At 42.7% G+C, this 20,617-nt stretch overlaps 1 long non-coding RNA gene across 2 annotated transcripts; it reads right to left on the bottom strand.

The window, feature by feature from the left end:
- Positions 1-340: 340 nt before the first annotated feature.
- On the bottom strand, positions 341-20,106 carry LOC117099330. 2 transcript variants are annotated; one of them, XR_004443768.1, is made up of 4 exons: positions 19,499-20,106; positions 14,475-14,596; positions 7,334-7,468; positions 341-430 (listed from the first exon to the last, which is right to left on the bottom strand). It is a non-coding gene; the product is annotated as an uncharacterized LOC117099330 (long non-coding RNA). The 2 variants fall into 2 exon arrangements; XR_004443767.1 differs by lacking the exon at positions 341-430 and adding an exon at positions 6,877-7,072.
- Between the last annotated feature and the right edge of the window lie 511 nt (positions 20,107-20,617).

Below are 20,617 nucleotides of genomic sequence, written 5' to 3'. Positions count from 1 at the left end.
ACAGAAGCAGGCTCAGAAGAAAAGTCTCTTTCTCTGACCTTCTCCTGTTCTCCTGTCTCTCACCTGTCCTTCCTCCTTTGAAGTGAGTCATAGAAACCAGAATTCCTCTTCCCCAAAGTGAGCCATAGAAACTAGACCCCAAATCAAGACAAAATCTAAAAAGGTCACTCTGTCCTTCCTCTCTTTTCCCTTAAAGACTCTCATTTCCAGAGAGGTCCTTCCCCATACCCAGGAAGAAGGAATGCTACACAGAGAAGCCAGGAAGTATCTGAACACACAGGCCTTGCTGGGATACTCCCCTCAGTCTATTACCACGAGATCATAACTTTTGTCTACTCACATTTTTACATGGCTGGTCATTCTTCATTGAACCAAAGCATAAAAATAGACAGTATTCCCTGGGTCTTTGGGTCTTCATTTGTGAAGGTTCCTATATCAAGTGAAATTTTGATTAAATAAATTTGTTATTATTTTCTCATGTTAACCTGTCTTTTGTTATAAGAGTGTTATCTGTGACCCTTATGATGAATGAGGACTTTCCACCCCTGCAATACTGTATGAGAGTAGACAAGAGTTAGGCCTCCTGTCTTCTTCCTCTATGGCAAGGGCTTTGAACCATGTGACCTTTAAGATGCCCACTGTTTCTGAAGGGTCTATGATTCTCTGACATCTGACTCATAAGCCATGTTTCTCCACATACACGCCTTTGGAGTAAGATTTGTATCTTTGGTCAGAAGAACTTTCAAACATGTTCTCATGTTATCAGAATCTTTTTTTACCTCTTTATTACAATATGGCCTCCTCCGTGTTCTCCTCTGTGTGTTTGACACCTCACTTTTTCATAAGCTTCACTCCTCCTCCATGCAGGGGTGACCAGGCTCTGGCTGAGTGAGCAGCACTGATTTAGAAAGTCAGGTGAAAGCCCATCAGGAGCTGTCACTGCTGAGCCTGGGATGCCAGACCACAGGGCAACTGCACAGGTGCTCGACTGAATGGGAACCAAGGTCTGTGACAAGGGCAGCTCCCGTGCTGAGATTCTAGGTGTCAGCAGCCAGCAGCGCTCGCTGTCAGGGAAGAGCACATGGGCTCAATCCTGGCAGAACCAAAGCTGGTGCTTTCTTAACTCCCAAGGCCAATGTGGGAAACCGTCCTGCACAAAATATCTCTGCAGGTGTTCAGGACAGCTGATAGGGTAGAGGCAGCAAAACCGAAAGGCGGAATGTGATCAAGTAGTTTGCTTAATTGTGTGCATAACTATTTGTATATTCATTCATTTGCTCATCCACTCAATAAACATTAAACATAACAAGACTTCCAAGACCGTTCTTTAACTGGATGGAAGCCCGAGGTTTGTCTTATCCAAGTACATGCTGCCTTTTCTCTTGTGTGCTGGGGTATTTAGCATGTGGACAAATTAAACAGGATTTTAAGATGTCCTTAGCTTAATTTACCATAATTTAGCTACCAGCAAATGATGAAGAATGGAACCAAGATGCATTGATTTATACATAGTGTGGAAAGAGAAAAACATGTGCAATTAGAAATCACGTTAAATTATTTTTAAAACTATGAAACAATTTCACCAAACTTTTAGTTGCCTGTGTTGCATACAATAAATTGCTTTTGTTTAGAGAATTTGTGAATACCTCGTGAACTCTAGGGAGTGGTTAGCTACATTTGTTAAGATGAAATGGCCTAATTGCTAAAAGCTTGCTTACTTATAAATTATTGCCATTTTTTGTTTTCCTGACCCTAAGTTCCTAAGAGATTATCAGTTCTCAAAGGTGTGTTGTCTGCCTTTACCTTTTAAAATATAAATCTCGACCTCATGTTTTGTGGAGATGCCTCCTTCAAATGTGGTCTGCAACTCCTTTTTCTCTTTCTCAATTTCAATGGCTTGAAAAGAGCACTTCAGGCAAATTTCATTTCTCTTTCCACTCCCTGGGTCCGTCTGCACTTTGTGAACGATGCCGTTGAAGTTATGTGATATGGTGGCCCTGACGGCCCCCTCTCATGCTAGATACAACTGTTGCCCGTCTTTTACTTCTGGCTTGTCTCTGTGCACACACATTTGACATTATTACCGCTGTTTTGCATAGCCAATGCTGGGTTTAGATTTACCCACACATTCACCATATCTCTTGTATCTCACACCTTCCACGTGGGATCATTTGCCTTCTGCCTGAAGTAAATCCTTTTAAATGTCCTTTAGTGAAAAAATGTAATATTTTTAAAAACCACTTTTATTTTTTTAGAGACAAGGTCTTACCATGTTGTCTAGCCTGGCCTTTAACTCCTAGACTCAAGCGATCCTTCTACCTCAGCCTCCCAAATAGATGGGACTACAGACATGTGCCAATCATGCCTGTAGTCCCATCCCAATCAGTGATTGAAAAAGCTTTCAATCATTTTTAAATAGCAGCTTATACAGAGTAATATGTGCTCACTGTGGAAATCTTTAAAATACAGGGCAATACAAAAAGAATAAAACATCATTTAGCATGCCACTATTAAGAAAGAGCCATGAAAAATAAATTTTAAATGCATTTCTGCATTAGGTACCCACAACACACACACACACACACAGACACACACACACACACACACAGACACACACACACACACAGAGCTGTGCACATAATTAGCTCCCAGTACTATTGGCTATTTAATATTATATACCTGGGTTTTCTACATTAAGGGGAACATATTGTAAGGCTGCTTTTCAACCTTCCTTTTTCATTTAATAATATGCTTGACTATTTTCTCCTGTTCTTTCACATTCTTCTACAAAAATACATTTTTTTTTAGAGAAGGGTCTTGCTCTGTTGCCCAGGCTGGACTGCAGTGGTGTGATTACAGCTCAGTGTAACCTTGAACTCCCAAGCTTAGGCAGTCCTCTAGCTTTAACTTCCCAAGTAGCTAGGACTATAGGAGTTTACCGCTATACCTGGCTAATTTAATGTTTAATTTTTTTATAGAGACAGGATCTCACTATTTTGCCCAGGCTGGTCTCAAACTCCTGGCCTCAAATGATCCTCCTACCTCATTCTCCCAAAGTGTTGGGAATGCAGGCGTTAGCCACTGTGCCCAGATCAAAATTAATATTTAAAGATCTTTGAAAAATTAAACTTTGGCATGGGGGGTGTCTCACAATTACTGGTAAATATATATTTTATCCTAAGCTGGGTAGTAGGTATGTCAATGTTTGTTTTAGTAGTATTATTTGTACTTTGTTCATATGTAATAAACATTTGTATGTGTATTATTAAGGTCTTTTAACATTATAAGGGTGAATCTTACGGACATCAAGACTTGACCAGGAACACTAGTCCCCTGATAGCTTTGTGGCTCAATCTCACACCTTTATCCTCTGCTCGAATGTCATCAGAGAAGCCTTCCCTGACTCTTACCCCCAACTCCTGATACCTCCATCTCTTTTGTCCTGCTTTATTTAATACAGATCCCTTCCTACCTCCTGACATGTCATATATTTAATCATTCATTTGTTTATTGCCTGCTTCTTCCACTAGGCTATAAGCTCAATGAAGAAGGCAATTTGGATTTTTTGAATAACTATATATCAATGCAGAGCAGTGCATGGCACACAGTAGGCTGTCAGTAGTTCTCTGGTAAATGGTAGAATGGGTGAATGATCTGCATAGTCATAAAGAATAGCTAGTACCAGAGTTAGTAGCAATACATATTTGTGCCTCTTGTCAATCACTTAACCATGTTATGACCTCATGTTGAACCCTCTAGCTTGTACAGGAGAAAATGACGCTGGCATTGTTTTCTGTCCTCTGTGATGGGCATAATAAAAGTGTTTCTGACGTGTTCTGTACTTAAACATAATGCTAAGTTTGTTTTCTTTCTCTTTGACATTAGTGTTTATGGCAGAGTTGTGCACTTGGAAAGCACCCGGAATGTATAATAACTTAGTTGAACCCTTTGTTTTCCCCCACGTAGAAACTGAAGTCCAGGTAGATTCAACGTTAACCTAAGAAGATGCAGAAAGTGAGTGAACAAATTGGGGCCAAGCTAAACTCTATAGAACAGATAAGAAAACGGAAGCTTAATTTGTGCTTCCCAATCTTTTTCATGTTATGACATACATTGATAACCATTATGTAGTGTCTGTGGAGGCTGCTCATGGCTAGAGGGAAATAAACAAGGGGTTCTGGCCACCCCAGGCCTTGGTACAGCATAGGTGGTACCCCAGCATGCTGCCATATGCCTGCCTGGAAAATCTGGCTTAAAGAGTTGATGTTCCCAAAACAGCAAACAAGAGGCGCAGCTGCAATTTGCATTCAGTTAGTTCCAAGCCAGAGCCCTTAACTACGGTAATCTAATGCCCTAAACTCAAACTCAGCATCCTGCAGATTCCCAGGTGCTGGGGGGCTTGGAGACAATAGGTTCATCTCCTCTACTTTACAGTCATAACCAACTTTTTAACCTGAGTACGACAGGTAGAAAGAATACCTACCCCTTTCATGAGGAGTTCTATGCCCAATCTCAGAGTATAATCTCCCCAACCCAGAGAAGGCCATCAGGAAACTTAACACTACACTCTCCAAAAGCTATTGAGTCTTAAATAACATCAGGAGGTAGATGCTCACTATTATAGACTGAATGTTTGTGTCCCCCCTCAAGTTCAGATGTTGAAACCCTAGCCTCCAATGTAACTATAATTGGAGAGGGGGCCTCGGAGGAAAAAATTAAGGTTAAATAAGGGCATAAGGGTGGGGCCTTGATCCTAAAGGATTAATACCTTGGAAGATGAGACACCTGAGAGCTCACTCCCTCTGTGCAAATGAGCCAAGAAAAGGCTCATGTGAGGACACAGAAAGAAGGGATGCAGCAAGAAGGTGGCTGTCTGCAAGCCAGGAAGAGAGCCCTCACTAGAAACCAAATCAGCTGAACAGCTGAACCTTGATCTTGAACTTCTAGCCTTCAGCGATGTGAGGAAACAAATGTCTGTTGTTTAACCCAGTAGTCTATTTTGTTCTAATACACCCACCATTCAGGTTAAAGACCTATTTGGTAGGAAAACCCTTGCCTAACTCTTACTGGAATATCTTTTTTTTTTTTTTTTTTTTTTTGAGATGGAGTCTGGCTCTGCCGCCCAGGCTGGAGTGCAGTGGCCAGCTCTCAGCTCACTGCAAGCTCCGCCTCCTGGGTTCACGCCATTCTCCTGTCTCAGCCTCCCGAGTAGCTGGGACTACAGGCGCCCGCCTCGTCGCCCGGCTAGTTTTTTTGTATTTTTTAGTAGAGACGGGGTTTCACCATATTAGCCAGGATGGTCTCGATCTCCTGACCTCATGATCCGCCCGTCTCGGCCTCCCAAAGTGCTGGGATTACAGGCTTGAGCCACCGCGCCCGGCCTCTTACTGGAATATCTTTTAGGCCAGCTAAAGATGCCACAAACTAGATGCTCAACTAGATGCTTGCCTCTTGAGTCTGCAATATCTACATTCAGATGTGGAGATAACTTTTGAGCTCAAAACAAACACATTTGTGGCTATTGTTTTGATTTTTGATTACTGAAGGGTCAATCTTGGTAATGTTTTAAAGACAAAAGGAGTCTCTTCCAAAAGTAATCACATTCCACCTCGGAAGCAGAGACTTGCCAGCAATCTCTCAAATGGCAGACTCTTCCTTACATTAAAAACAACAACAATTTATTGCTTCTCTGTCACTGGGCACCCAACCACACAAAATGGGTGCAGTGTGGTACCTAAGTGGTTGCTACTTATAGTAGTATAAAATTTTGAATAGTAAAAGATGGTAAAACCAAATGCCTAACATTGTATAATGGTCAAAATTATACAATAGAGCATGCTTTTTATGATTAAGTACAAAGTTATGGAAAACATTTGATGTTCATGATATATTATCACATTCAAGTGCAGATTAAAAATAATTTTAGACACAGGCATGTAGGAAAATTATCTGGAGGATACGCATCAAAATATTAACAATGATTGTCCCTGGATGCATGAATTATGACTTTTATTGGCTTCTCTTTACTTTCTGTAGCTCCTACTTTCCTTATGGAGTACTTGTGCAATTGTTGAAAGTTAAATAAAAATGAATAAATCCACCTACTTAATCCACCCCACCCCAACCCAAGAGAAAAAACAGGCAGCCGGTGTGGATATTTTGTTCTTACAGCGCCTTCAGCAATCTGACCACGGGTCTCGCATCACGTCAATATTGTGTTCTGCTGGTGGTTTATATCCTCTTCTCCCTCCCCCAACCAACCCTCACCAAACACCAGCTGGAGACCTAGAAATTTCAGTCATTCTGACACGACTTTGTTCCTGCTCCACTTTATTTTGAATTAATGAGTTCTCTTCTCACTGTAGTAATAATTGCTACAGAGTTCTCCGGAGACCACACCTGGCTGGCTGTGTTGAGTTCTGAGCCTCTCAATTGTATGCAAGAGGCTGGAAAGATTTGAGAGAAGATTGCTAAAACTACTTCAGGGGCCCTGGAGGCACTGATTTAGGAGGCGGAGGAAAGACATACATGCAAATATGTCAACCCTGCACGAACTAAATAGGGAATGTAGGGAAAACAGACTTCCGGTTTATGAAGAACATAAATACCAGAAACATCGCAAAGGGTAAGTGAGACCCCCTAGGAGGCATGGAGCAGGGGGTGGGGTGGAAAGTGTATGATGCACAGATGTCTGGGCAGTATAATTCTGCCTAAAAATGAAGAAGAAAGTGGAATCTGATTAACTTGGCCTAAGAATTAAGAAGGGTGTTCACCCCAGGTCTGCCAAACCTTGAGAAAATACTTAGCAAAGGGAAAGGGGAAGAATAAGAGGAGAGTTTTGGCTGATGGCGTGATGTGATAAGGGACTATCATTTATGCAATGTGTGTGTTGGGACTACTGTTATGCAAAGCAGTCTGGAAAACTGACCTGAAAAATCATGTAAAAGAGAGGAGTTTGATGAGGCAGTGTGGAAAGAGAACGGAATTTCGAGTCGAAGATTTCCAGTTTTTGAGCGCTGACTCTGCTGACTTCCAGCTTGTTAATCCCTTATATGAGCCTTAGTTTCCCTCCCTAGAAAAAAATGCGAAAATGGCTCCTCTGAGTAGTTGTGAAAATCAAATGGGATAGTGCATTAATGTCCAGGACTTGTGGCCTCTAAGGAGCTGTATTTCAGGAGATTCAGTTCATAGGACTCGGTGACTATTTAAACGCAGGTGCTGAGGGAAATGGAGACACAGCATTCAGCAATCCTAACCTATCTTAAGCCACTCTGCTGCTTCTACTTCCATGTAGGCTAAGTGCTCACTGATCTAATTTGCTGCAGATACTTACTGACAGCTGTGGTGAACACCTATGATGGGGCCCAAGCACAGGTTTGGTTTTATTTTTAAAGCTTTCCAAGTGATTCCAATGTGCAGCCAGGATTGAGACCCTCTGAGGTAGGGTAATGAGAACAGGGCACATAGCCTTGAAAAGAAAGAAGAAAGAAATGAGTCTGTGGCGAAGAGTAAGTCTCCTCTGCTCTCCTCACCCAAAGGCTCCCAGTTCTTCTCTCTTGAGGCACTTTTAATCAGTTTCTTTTTTTTAATCCTTACAGAGAGTTGTATGTATAGATCAGAACCTATTGTGCATCTTTGCTTGTTTCACTTACCACCATGTCATGAGGACAGCTCCACATCAGTACTATCTAGTCTCCCTCCTGTTTAACACAGCTACATGGTATTCCATAGTATGGCTATACCAAATGTATTTAATCACCTTATTAAGTTGTTTGCAATCTCTTTAGGCAGTAAATGTCCCTGTCCACACATGTCCAGCACTTGCGTGATTATGAAGTAGAGTTGCATTAAAAGACATTTGAGTAAGCTCTTCTAAAGATAATTTAAAATTGTCACAAATTTGGGAAAAGATGGATTGTTTTGTGGCCATGAAAACAAGGAGCCACCAGAACACAGATAAGCCAATGAATCCGTGTTAACCCCACCCTTCTAAAAGTCAGCCTGTCAGGAACGGCACTCACTCCAATAAACACGCCTCTTCATCCTAAGCAACGACAGTCTCACCCCAGTAACCAAGCTTCTGCACACGATGTCAGCACCTCTGAAAACTGGCCAGCCCTGGACTTCAGACTTCCAAAATAATCCATATAAGAACAGTAGTCAATTCTATGCAGAATATGCCATTATAACTCTATAGGATACATTGTTCTTTGAGGGGAACTGAGGGGACTTCAGGGTAAATTTGTGATTTTTGCTTAGATTTTGACTTTAAAATTTAGTCTCATCATAATATTTGATTCCAGTTCATCCGTAGTCCACTTTTTAGAAGCAGAATTGCTGAGTAATAAGACATGAGTACTTTGAAATTTGGTAGATGCCATCCTCCAAAGAGATTTGCCAGTTTACCTATCCATAATCAGTGATGTGCTGCTTATTTCTGTGTCCCTTAACTGAAACAACTTAAAACATCTTTTGCAATTCTACAAAGTGGAAGAATGTTTTCTTTAGATTTTCATTTCACATTTTCCAGGTTTAATAAGCTTGAACCTCTGATCTTATATACACATGTGTACGTATATACAATGTATACACTCATATGCATACATATGCTAATTTGCATTTTGTGTGATTTGGTGGTTTATAGCCTGTAGACTAGTGATGTTTGAAAATCGTGCTCAAAGATGGCCATTTCTCTCAATTGTAGTAATGTGCATGAAGAAACTGAAAAAGTTGCAGTAATCCATTTTTCATTAAAATTGGCTCACTAAGAAATATGCTGTTTGGCCAGTTCATTTCAAATATTCAGAGAAACAACTTGTTCTTGTTCGAGGAAAAAAATCTAGATAGTTTTAAGATACAAAGGAGGAGAAAAATCTTTGATAGTACTAAGGTTGAGGTAGCTCTCTGCTCCCACTTGTGTTAAACCTACACAAGTTAAAGTGGTTTTCTATTTTTAAAGAGCAGAGATTGCAGCTGTTCTAAAGCACAGCCCTCTCAGCAGGTACCTGGGGAAGATAATTGGCAGGTACCACTGAAGGTCGATGCGATGCACTGAGCACTGCCCACTCTGAAAGACCTAACGAGGCCTGGGCTCGGGAAACCTGCAGGAGGTTCGGCTCACAAGTGGCCATTTGGGAGTGTTTCTACCAATGGCCAGCAGCTATGTTCCTTCCTTATTTGGGAAGGTTTGTAAAATAACACCAATAAATTTCTTTGTGTAGTTCTTGGTATTACTAAGTACTTTTGTATGTATTATTCCTATTGCCATGCCTTAGGCTACAGAAGTGTGCCTGTTTCTGGAATGGAAACTAGCTTTAAATTAGCCCAAATAAATAAAAATGAAGATGGCAACCCTGGCCATTATCCTGGGGGTTAGTTTTATTATCATCCCCCTTTCATCAGAAAGGGGACACTTGAGGGACAGGTTAAAAATGTATGCCAGCTTGTGAAAACGAGATGGAAACACAGATCTTCTGACGTGGAACCCTGTTTCCTTTCACCATAATAAACCGAAAACTATATACATAAATGTCAAAAATATTCCCTCCTCAGCATGTACTAGGAATCCTTTTTCTATATTGACGTGATTTCCAAATATAAAAATCAGTGGCAGAAGAAGCAGCACAGACCTTTACTGTCAAACTATAGAAAACTCTAATTTATTTTGAAAGCTTCCCAAACTAATGCTGTATCTGACAAACAGCACAGCACAGTAGTCTTGGTTCTGATTGCAGAGCTCAGGAAAGCTGTCTAAAATGGTCTATTTTACACTTAGGTGTATATAAAAATTGTTTTAAGATTTATTTTTATTGTCTGCAATTAGCTTGTATATGCTGCTGCCTTGTCCTCTGCCTCAGGAAGTGAGCTGTTTATTTCCCTTTTTTCCAAGAAAACACACATTGCAGTGCACCTTGACTAAGAGCTCAGTGATACAGTGTCTTTGTCCTATTATGCAATTCCTATTTTTAGCTTGTACAGTAAAACTGTCATACTAATAATGTCCTTATACCAAAAATTAATTTTGATCCTTGAAAGGTAAAAATTTACGTTCTCTGTGCATGTCAGTGTTCTTGGCAATCTAATTGAGCAATTTTTCCCCCAGACCATCATTATAAATTTGACAAATTTGGCAGACCTATAGGAACTATTGAGCTGCAAATCTGCATTGTGCTTGTAAATTCTAAGATTCTGTGCTTACCACTGATTTCAATTTTCCGTTAAGGAGAGCTTGGAAAGAACAGGCAATGCATTTGAAGAAATCACAGATGAAGTAGATTCTTTTTTTGAGATGGCATCTCTCTCTGTCACCCAGGCTTGAGTGCAGTGGCACTATCTTGGCTCACTGCAACCTCAGCCTCCCAGGTTCAAGAGATTCTCCTGCCTCAGCCTCCTGAGTAGCTGGGACTACAGGCGCGTGCCACCACGCCCAGCTAATTTTTGTATTTTTAGTAGAGATGGGGTTTCACCATGTTGCCCAGGACGGTCTTGATCTCTTGACCTCGTGATCTACCCACCTCGGCCTCCCAAAGTGCTGGGATTACAGGTGTGAACCACCACACCCGGTCACGAAGTAGATTCTTTTTTTTTTTTTTTTTTGAGACAGTCTCGCTCTGTTGCCCAGGCTGGAGTGCAGTGGCGAGATCTCAGTTCACTGCAAGCTCCGCCTCCCGGGCTCACGCCATTTTACTGCCTCAGCCTCCCAAGTAGCTGAGACTACAGGCGCCCGACACCACGTCCGGGTATGCCTGTAATCCCAGCACTTTGGGAGGCCAAGGCGGGAGGATCAGGAGGTCAGGAGATGGAGACCATCCTGGCTAATACGGTGAAACCCTGTCTCTACTAAAAAATACGAAGTAGATTCTTAAACAGAGAAGGACAACCCCAGAGATTAGTGGCTCAGCTTATTTTCTTTTTCTAGTAGGTAATGATCCAGTTCTTAAACACAAGAGTCTTCATGTTTGCTTTATAGTTGCAAGGAGCTAGAGACCTCAGCAGTTTTCTGTCAATGCTGTGTTGACTGTGCAGTCAGTTCTAGTGTCATGTTGCCGTTCTTAGTTATTAAGAATACCTTCCTTTTCTTAATTTCGCATTTTGATTGTACCTCATATTTTGTGTATATATATGTATGTATTCATTTTTACATGGATGTTAACTGAATTTTTATCATGGACCAAACATTGTCATTCATTCAACAAATATTTTCTGAGTGTCTACTATGAACCACAACCAGGTTAAGTGTTGTGGATTTAACAATGGGCAAAATAGATATTCATGGAGTTTACAGTAGCATGAGGGAGAGATGTATTAATCAAATTACCATCCTCCCTCTCAAATATATAGTTCCAATCCGTGATAAGTGTTCTGAAAGAAAAGAATGAGGTGACCTGAGAGAATGGGGATTGATTTGCAGGCAACTCAGGGATGGTTTTCCTGGGCAGTGTTGTTGCTTTCATATGCGTTATTCACTAAATCTTCACAGCAAGTCTTTGGTACAGGTGTTACCATCTGCACTTTGCGGATAAAGAAGTGGAAACATGGAAGAGGTTAAAGTGCTCTTTGTACTATGCCTCAGATGCTTATGCAACAAATACGAATGAAAGGGAAGTGCTCATTTATCGGTATACACATGGAGTTAAGCCTCTTTAAGATCATTCTATCCTTCATTTACCCCTTCTAGGAATTTTATTTGTGTCAAGCTGTCCCTAAGAAGATAAGCTATTATTATAGCTTTGAAATGATGTGGAAATAGTTTCAAAATGTGGCAAAGTGAACTGCCCACAAGTACGACACACTTGTAATTATGTGATACAGTTATTGTCTTAGTCCATTTGGGCTGCTGTGACAAAATACTATAGACAGGGTCACTTATGAAAACTAAAAATATATTTCTCACAGTTCTGGAGGCCGGAAAGCCCAAGATCCAGGCACCGGCAGATCCATTGTCTGGTGTGGACCTGCTTCCTGGTTCACAGATGGTGCCCTTTCGCGTGTCTCCACACAGTGGAAGGAGAAGGCAGGTCTCTGGGGTCCCTTTTAGTTTTTATCTTATTAATGTTTTTAACAAACAAGAATGATCTTGAGAAGGGTCCCTTTTTATTAGGGCACTCATCCTAATCATGAAGGCTCTGCCTGCAGGACCTAATTACCTCCCAAAAGGCCCCACCTCCTAATACCATCACCTTGGAGGTTAGGATTCTAAAATATAAATTTGGGAGGGACGCAAACGTTCAGACAGTAGCAGTTATCCTCCATTATCTGTATGTAATTCTTCAGCTTCCTGCTGCACATTTTAATGTGCAGCCTGACTTTGGACGCCACTCCTCCCAAGCTTAGAACAGAGCTGCATTAAGTCCACAGGTGTTAGAATGGCAGCACCAGCAGTACCTAAGACTTTGTTAGAAGTAGAATTAGAAATAACAGTTCTTGGGCACTGCACTAGGCCTGCTAAATCAGAATCACTGGGGGCAGGGCCCAGCAATCTGCGTTTTAACAGTCTCTCCAGGTGATTCTCATGCATGATAAATTTTAACCAGCATTGCCCTTCAGAATGTGGACTGATGTTAATACTGGCCTAAAGGTAAATCTGCAACCATATGATATTTACAAATGAGTCGATGCATGTAGAGCAATGAATAAATATTAGCTATTATTCTCAATACATGGAATATTAAAATTGGAAGGAAATATTACCTAGTGTAGCAACTTTCTTTTATGTATGAAGAAATTGAAAAGGATATAGATACCTTAGTTAAGTATATGCTGGTGCAATTTTTATATCATCTATTTTATTCTTTTTACTATGTTCTCCACTAAATCAGATAATCAAATGTATTCTGGTTTATGGTCAGTTCCAGAGAGAATAAGAGATGTGTCAGCAAGCTTACTATGTCTGTCTTATAATTCCTGCTTGAAGATCAAGAAAAGAACCTTATGAGAAATCATGTACAAATCTCACACAGACACATCAGCTCCCTGGAAAGAGCTCCGGGCTGATGATCAGGGAAATAATGTCCTTGTAGTCATCTCCTGCAGGGGGTCTCACCTTGGATTTGAATGTGGATTGGCAAGTTATGCATAATCACATTACTTTTCCAAAATGTCCCCCTAACTTCCTCTTCTCTTAATTTTCCAGCTTGTTTTCCCAATCTACTTTGCTTTCACTTCCGTACAAATAGGAAAATATAGCTGATATCTATGTATTTGGTAGATTTACAAAACATGCCACTGTGCCTCTCAGTATAAGTATGATATAAATCACAAGCCGTAAACAAATGACTGAACAACAAAAACAAAAATAAGTAAAAGCTGAAACTCGCATGATTTTGTAACTAATGAACCTCTTTTGTCAGGGAACAACTGAGTCAGGTCTTCTCTTATAGGAGTTATTCACATTGTTTTTCTCTTTCTATTCAATAAAAGCTGACTGAATGCCAAAATTAAGAAAAAATAGACTGGGTGCAGTGGCTCACACCTGTAATCCCAGCACTTTGGGAGGCTGAGGAGGGCGGATCACGAGGTCAAGAGATCGAGATCATCCTGGCTAACATGGTGAAACCCCAGCTCTACTAAAAATAAAAAAAATTAGCTGGGCGTGATGTCAGGTGCCTGTAGTCCCAGCTACTAGGGAGGCTGAGGCAGGAGAATGGCGTGAACCCGGGAGGCAGAGCTTGCAGTGAGCTGAGATCTCACCACTGCACTCCAGCCAGGGTGACAGAGCGAGACTCCGTCTCAAAAAACAAAAAAAGAAATAACTACTCTAAAATCATTCCAATAATTGCCTTCAGGTGAGGGGATATGGTTCATTCAAGCTTCTTTTTTAACTTTTCCATATTTTCAGCAAATACTAATGATAGCCACTAACTATATGTTGAGTGCTTGCTATACAGTGCCATTTAATTTTCACAATAAGCCTATAGGGTTATATTGGGTTTGCTGTAAAGGCTTCCCCAAATTCAAACCATCTAAGTAATAGCCCCATTTACCCAGGCAATAAGGAGTTGGGCTGGGGTTGGACCCCAAATCTGCCTCCTCCAGATCCCATTAACATACTCCCCACCGTGACTTGCTCCTTCCTCGCCCTCCCACCCCTGCGGGGCTCCCTTTCACATCCTGCTAGTAATGACCAGCAATCCTGGACTCAGTCGTCTAGATAAAATGCTCCCTCCCTGAGATGCAGGTCACGTTTCTCTCTCTTACCCTATCTCACCCCATACCACACTGACAGAGTAAACTACTGAAATGAGGTAATGAGAAGAAACTCTACCCTGAAATAAGAGAAACTATACCCCAAATGAGACTTTCCTCGTGAGCTACAGAAAGCCCCTCTCAGCATGTTCCCAGGTCCTGCCTTTGCTTCTCTCTTGGCAGGCGCACCCTCTCTCTCTAAGACCAGACGGTCTTTGTGACTTCTAACTTGGGCCATCCCATGCACTCTTCTCAAAAAACCTGACCTCACCCTGCAGAGTTGCATTTACCTTAGAATTTCTTCCCTTTCCTCCAGAAGCACCTTTTCCCAAGTTGGAGTTATTGAGGCTAGAATTCTGTGCTGATGACGTCAGTAGAGCTGTCCCAGGTAGTCTTTGGCACCCAGGTTCCACTGGAAAGAGTGGGGGAGGCAAAGCATCTTTAAGATCCTAACAGCAAAGAGATGTTGCCATGCCTCTTTCTTTATTCTGCTTATCTTCAGCAATGTTATTATTTATTTATTTATTTATTTGCTGTGTGTCCCTAAGATAATTCTGAAAATTCAGAGATTACTGTTAGCAGCGGAATGTATAGATCTACAGCAACCTCAATTCTTGCCTCCTCAGAGAAAGAATTCGACTGAAAGGCATAGGCAGAAGGAGAGACCAAGCAAGGCAAGTTTTAGAGCAGGAGTGAACGTTTATTAAAAAGCTTTAGACCAGGAGTGAAAAGTAGTCAAGTACACTTGGAAGACGGTGACTTGACAGATCAAATGCACTTGAGGGTCAAAATGCCCTTTTGACTTGGGGTTTTATTCATTGGCATACTTCCTGGGTCTTGGGTTCTACCTCACCTGATTCCTCCCTTGGAATACATGTGGCAGGCCACATGTATAGTGGCCTGCCAGCCCTTGGGATGGGAGCACGCAGTGTGGTTACTGTATGTAAGGAACATGGCTATGCTACAGCCAAGCAGGCATAGGGCAGCAGGCATAGGCCGAGGTAAACAGCCTAGCTGACTCAGTGGGATTGGGGTGCAAGCACACAGTCCCATGTCTTATATAATCATAACCATGTAGACACAACATAGAGAAGCTCCCCACCTGACTCTCAGTCACTATTGTCTGTGTAGTGTATAAATGTAACACTGAGCCTGTGAAGGGGCTACTGAATAAAGTCGACTCTTATTTAGCTGGTGTCTCTCAAGTGTTCTTCCAGCTCCCTGCCCTATATCCACCCACTTTCTTCAAACCTCAGCTGGGGCTGGATCCCAACTGTGAGCGTGACACTGGAGTTGTACAGATGCTCACTTGAGGCATTCTTCCCTTACCAGTCTAGCATTCCTAGAGGAAGGTCATATACCAGTTAAACTCCACCATTTGCCTCTTAATGCACATACTTGAGCCCATTTGCCCAGTTCCCGAGATCTTATTGAGAAGCTGCTGATCAATAGTTTCAGGTGTTTTCTATCCATTAGTAGACTGCCTTTCCCTGGTGCCAGCTGTGACCAATTATTTTATCACTTTAGAGAGCTAGTTGACAACCACCTGACCAACACCTGATGGTCTCCTGACAGTCCTGATGTGTGTGTGTGTGGTGGGGTAGCCCTCTCCTGCCCTGCTCATGCCTGACTAGCTACCTACAATAATATTACCTGCACATGTTTTAAAGTTGACATCTAGAATGTTTCAAATTAAATATTCACATGAATATTATTTCCAGTTCATTGCTAATATTGACATTAAGGAATAGTTATAGTCACATTTTAAAGGAAGCCAGCAATTCTAATTAATATGGTTATTTGATATTCATTATCATCCATTAAAAATATCGGACAAATTCTTATAGTCAGAAATCATATATATTTTCTTTATCTTCTCCAAATCTTATTTCCAATGTACTTTCTCCATAGAATTTTATCCTACTTGTAATATATTTTACACTTAAACATCTGTTATCCTAACCTTATCATACCTGCTACAACTAAAATGTATATAAATTTAAATGCAACTTAAAAAAACTTTCATGACCATATGTCTCATAAAAACTCTTGATTTAATTATCACTATACTTTTTATTACTAATTATAGATGAAGATAGCTATGAAGGTAAGGGAATTTAAGTCTAAGGACCCCTTATTCCGCGGCCACTGTGATTGCTGGGAGTTGCCAAGTCACATAGTAATCTATCATCAAAGATTAGTTTTAATGATCTCTCAGTTGGCAGCTTAATAGGCCTCCCTCAACTTTATTATGAACAAAGAATTAGCTACCATCTGAGTTTTGAAATGATTACAGTCATTTACTTTCTCTACAGCGACAGCAATATTTTGAATTGCATCTTTTTTTTTTTTTTTGGTGCTGTAAATATTTTTATACCTATGGCAACTAAACACTAGATGTCATAAAATTTAGTGTGAGTGAGAGGTATGCCTTTCCTTAAAAAAGTGAGCACTGAGAAGGGGAATCTGCATCTTCATTAGTGTTTCTCAGGAAGATCAATTTAAAAAAAAACGATTTGTGGAAGTAGACAGTCTGGAAATATGTTTCCTTAAAACGCTCCATCCTGGGTCTTAACATACCTCAGCTTGAAGACCACTGGTATGAAGAGTAAAGGTTGGGTCATTCTGTTTCTCTCTCTTGCTCGCTCTCACTCTCTCTTTCTCTTTCTCCCTCTCCTGTCCCCGGGAAAACACTGATTTGCAGAATCAATATAGTTTATTTTTTAAGAAAGATAAACATGGCCCAGGTGCAGTGGCTCACACCTGTAATCCCAGCACTTTGGGAGGCCGAGGTGGGGAGATCACAAGGTCAGGAGATAGAGACCATCTTGGCTAACACGGTGAAATCCCATCTCTACTTTTAAAAAATACAAAAAATTAGCTGCACGTGGTAGCACAGACCTGTAGTCCCAGCTACTCGGGAGGCTGAGGCAGGAGAATCGCTTGAACTGGGGAGGTGGAAGTTGCAGGAAGCTGAGATTGTGCCACTGCACTCCAGCCTGGGCAACAGAGCGAGTCTCTGTCTCAAAACAAAACAAAACAAAAAAAGATAAACATTCTACTTTCTTCATAATGTTTCCCATCTTTCATAACAAACTCCATCTTTTCCTGGAATATGCAGTACGTTTTAGTTCCTCTAGTAATCCGGTCTAGTTACCATGACCTCCTCACCCTATCTCCCCCCACAATCCCTCTCTCAACCTGTCTTCTCTCACGTCTGCCAGGAATAAAAAGTGTACTCATCACCAAGTCACACATGCAAGGGCTGGGCCTAAGCTTTGAAATGATATCTTGTAAGCATGTTCTCCTCCCCAGTGGTGGCTACCAGGGAATGTGTGGGTTCTTTCAATTGTTGCCTTCCAAAAGACATATATACATTCTAACTTCCCAAACCTGTGAATGCGACCCTCCTTGGAAAAAGGGTCTTTGCAGATATAATCAAGGATATTGAGAGGAGATCATCCTGGACAACCTGAATGGGCCCTAAATCCAATGGCAAGTGCCCTCGTAAGAGACAGAAGAGGAGAAGACACATGAAAATGGGGAGGTAATGTGACTATGGAGGCAGAGGTTGGAATGATGCAGGGAAGGAAGCCAAGAAACAGAGAACGCTTCCAGAAGCTGCAAGAGACAAGGAAGGATTCTCCCCAGAGCCTCTAGAAGAAATAAGACCACGCTGATGCCTTGATATCAGGCTGCCGTCCTCTGGAACTGTGGGGGAAATTTTCTGCTGTTTGAAGCCACCAAGTTTGTAGTAATTTGTTACAGTAGCCCTTGGAAACCAATACATCCATCTGAAGAAATAATAAATGAAATACAACAAGCCTATTTTATCAATGATTAATATTAGCATTACCATAAAGATTTCATAAAGGATTTGTTATGAGGAACTTCAGAAAAAAATTAGGTCCTTTCCACATGGGCCAGTTTTGTTCTTGGCTGTGAACTACGTGAGAGGAGCTTGAGGAAGCACTTTATATTCTGAGTCACCTGCACTTTTGAGAGGGCCTAGCTCTGAGTTCAGGAAGGTGAGTTAGTTCATAATTAGGCAGCCTCTTTTTTTATGACCAGATCCTGACTTATATCCAGGCAGAATAGGTGAAACACTGTGTAAGATTTGATCTGAGAGGCTGGGAAGCCTATGAGCCAAAATACCTCGTCTACCAAGAGTATGTGACCTAAAAGTCAAAGGGATTCATTCTTTGGGGTTAAGGCAGGAGCTCTGAACTTAGAGAGATTATCTAGTAGTTACTGGGTTCTCTTTGCTAAGCACCCTGAAAAAGCATTGTTATTGTAAAATATAGTCAAATGTTGTTATTTTTGGCAGCTATGTTCTATGAAGGTGCCACTAAACTTCCTCCTAGGGGAAATACCTAGGGTTAGGTTCCTGCAAGCTTCTGGTCACAACATTGTCATTCATCCGTCAACAGGTGGAAGGTATGTGAGGGTGAAGCGGGATGCAGTGTTCTATGGCCTTTACGCCAAACTGAGAAAATCTCATTCCTAAGGGCTTCCAGAGCCTGAATCAAGGCCATGCAGCAACCGAATGTGAGAATGAGAAAAAGGGAAAAGAGTAGAGTACTTAGATGATTGAGAAAGATGAGAGACAGAGAGAAGGAGGGTGAGGAGGAAAAAGTCTTAAAGGAAAATTGGAGAAGCCAGAGAAGCCTGATCAGGAACTGGGAGGAAGAAGAAAGTGTGGGAGGCAGATAAATGAGACCCGGGATTTCATACAGCTTGGCTGGGTTTAACAGTCCCACTTGGGAGCTCTGAAGTCATAGAACCCAGGACTTCTAGGGAAGCTGGATCTTCTTAAGTCAACCTGCTTAGTTAAGAGGAACATTGTCTCCAGAGGATCAGAATGGATTTACAAACCTTGCTTCCTCCCTGCAATTCATTCTATTAGGAGGTCACAGACTGGGGGCACACAGAAAGCAGTTCAGCTTTTGAAGAAAAGGTCCTTTTATGGCACATGATCTGTAAGTGTGGGGGATTCCTGTCAAAAGAAGAACTGCTTCCTTTTCTTAACTGCAGCAGATCGGTTTCTCTGCAAAGAGGACTAAGGACCAGGGAATCGGTTACTCAGAGTTTGGAGAGCCCAACCTTTGAAGCTGGAGCCGAGTGACTATGCCTGGTAGCTGCCGGAGACAGGCATTAACTTTGGGACAAGAGTCCCTGGCTCTGCCGGCCCACTTCTAGGGAAATTGTTCACAATACAGCAGCAAGTAAACCTTCAATCCCAAGTGAAGTAATGGAAGACGAATATGGTCTTTTGGGCCCAGCCAGTTGCACTAGTGTCTGCGGGCTTTCCTACCACATTGCTGCTGCTCTCTCGACCCTGTCAGTGAGGGAAGAACTCAGCACTTGGGACTGCCGCTCACACGTGGGTGCCATTTGCGCCAGAATCACACCAAGAGCCAGTGCTCACTTATCAAGCAAAGAGCTCAGTCAAAGGCCGTCTCCAAACCGACGCCCACGCCCGCAGAGAGGTCCCAGCGAACAGCAGGTGTCACCCTTTTGCTTCCAAACCCCAACCACTTTCAGGTGCCTCGCGCGCTCTCCAAACTTGTGTGTTCAGGGCTGCCGCCCCGCTGGGTAGCTGGGCCCATTTGCGCGTCTACAGGGCGCTCCTGTGCGGTGGGTGGGGAGTTGCAGCTTTCCAGCTCGCCCTCCAGGGGGATGAGGGAGTTGATACCGAGGGCAGCTGTTCCTGCAGAAGTTATCGGGCGTCTCGGAGGTCGAAGATTGAACTTGCAACGGGAGCTGGGGAAGGTAGTGCGCGCTTCCAAGTCCCTCCCCCTTGCCCTAGCAGTTTTTCGGTGCCCAGAGCAGCGCGGGGGAGGCACTGCTAGGGCTCACGGACAGAGGCGCTTCGACCATGGCTGCGACCCTGGCTCCGGCCCGGGTCCCAGCGCGCCTGCAGTACAGCGTGCAACTGCGCTTTGTGACGGAGAAGCAGCTCTTTCGGCCTGGGCAGTTCTTGTGCCCCGGCCGGAAATTTCTGCGGCTGGAGGTGCACCCAGCAGGGGAGGAGGCGGACGCGACGGTGACTGATGGTGAAGTACCGGGCACTACCCCCGTATGCCGAGTCCCACTCAGAAGTTGCGGCTCTTTTGCGCGCGAGCGCGGTCATGGGAGCGCGGGTGTGTGCGCTTTAGCGCACGTGTAGGGATGCGAGTGTGTGCGCCCATAGCGCGTGCATGGAGTGCGAGTGTGTGCGCTCGATGGGCGTGTACGGGACTGCGTGTGTGTCCGGTCCGCCTGCGTGTACAGAGGTGCGCTATGTTGCCCGGCGCGCGGGTGAAGTGCGGGTTGCGCACTCCGGCTGTCACCGAGCAGGTGTGGACCCCCAGCAGCTCTCTGAAGGGAAATGCGGGCTGCGTCTCCTGTCCGGACAACGTCCAGATGGATCCCGTCGTATCTTTATTACTCT

This window comes from Trachypithecus francoisi, unplaced genomic scaffold, assembly GCF_009764315.1.
Source record: "Trachypithecus francoisi isolate TF-2019V2 unplaced genomic scaffold, Tfra_2.0 Lachesis_group16, whole genome shotgun sequence".
In the NCBI taxonomy this organism is placed as follows: Eukaryota; Metazoa; Chordata; class Mammalia; order Primates; family Cercopithecidae; genus Trachypithecus; species Trachypithecus francoisi.
The sequence above is the reverse complement of the archived record's forward strand: the minus strand, read 5'-3'. Positions and strand labels throughout refer to the sequence as shown.